The following is a 1,344-nucleotide window of genomic DNA, read 5'->3' as shown; positions in this document are numbered from 1 at the left end:
GTCAGACAACTTGAGCCCACAAGATGAAGGTAAAAAGTTTCAACAAATTCTTCCATCCATTTAGTGGACCGACACATACATATATTATATAACTACCCAAAGTATCCAAAGAAGTAGAAAATGCCTCAAAATCGCTTCATTTCAGGCCCCTAAATGTCTCAAAATCCCCAAATGTCTCAAAATCCCCAAGGTCTTGAAAGAAAATTCACATTTCTTCCAATTTTCAACTTCCTTAAACCTTAAAAACCCTAAATAAAGGAACAAATAACCAACAATAAAAATAAATAAAGGCTTTAATTTTAGTTACCAAATGTGAATTATTCCTTCATTCTTTGGGGATCTCATCCTCTCCTTCGCCGATCTCAGCTTGGACATCCTTCATATCCTTTCCTTCCACTGTGCAACCGATGAATATGCATGTGCCTAGAATATCCTTCACCATGGAGCTCAACCTCATAACCCTAGTGATATAAATGACATCAATGAGGGAGATATTTCCATTGTGTTTGATGTTCTCCGTCTTCTTCCTATCTCTCTGAGTTTCCTTAAGTTCTTTTCTGACGAGAGCAGCCGCAATTAGCATCGTAATGACCTTGGCCTACTTGGTCTAAATGGTGAGCTTTACGATGACCCTCAAAACCTTCTAGTCCTTTGTTATTTCCTTTGAAATTTCTTCTCTAATCTTCTTGGGCGACAGACCTAGAGGAACAATCGTAGTAGCGAGAGATGAATCAACTCCCACTTTTCCCCCTGTGGCCCTCAAACCCTTCTAGTCCTTTGTTGTTTCCATTGCAATATATTCTCTAATATTCTTGCGCGACAGACCCAGAGGACCAATGTTAGGGGACAAAGATGAAGCATATCCCACTCCATCCCCCATGACCCTCACATACACTTTGACCACTTGGGAAGGATCGAGCTTGGGAGGCATGGATACATTAGAGGAATTTTGAGATCTAAAATGGCCCCTAAGAAAAATTTACAACCAAAATAAACTTTATAAGAACCAATACGATTCAAGATGATGATGTCAACCATGGGGGATGATTCACAATTTTTGGAGTAAAAAAGTAAAAAAAATTAAAATATTAAATAATAAAACTACATTTTCAACTCGTATTTTCAACTTATCTCCCTAATGTTTTACTAAAATATCAAGAGGGATTACTTGTTGGATGGAAACATTAATTCCTCATCCAAAGAGTACCCATGTTGCATACTTTCGATGGACCTTGCTACATGAAAAATGGGAAATAAATGAAAAAATGTGATTGTAATCACTTTTTTTTCACGTATTTCTCATTTTTCGTGTAGTAGGGTACATAGAAAGTTTGAAACATGGGT

The 1,344-nt window shown here is 37.3% G+C and overlaps 1 pseudogene; it reads right to left on the bottom strand.

Moving 5' to 3' along the window:
* Nucleotides 1-325: 325 nt before the first annotated feature.
* On the bottom strand, nt 326-931 carry LOC149138425 (large ribosomal subunit protein uL11x-like; annotated as a pseudogene).
* Nucleotides 932-1,344: the final 413 nt, after the last annotated feature.

The sequence above is a fragment of the Pinus tabuliformis genome, chromosome X, assembly GCF_031772625.1.
Source record: "Pinus tabuliformis cultivar Carrire ecotype Pingquan chromosome X, CPIR1, whole genome shotgun sequence".
NCBI classification, from domain to species: Eukaryota; Viridiplantae; Streptophyta; class Pinopsida; order Pinales; family Pinaceae; genus Pinus; species Pinus tabuliformis.
This window is presented reverse-complemented; position numbering and strand designations above follow the sequence as displayed.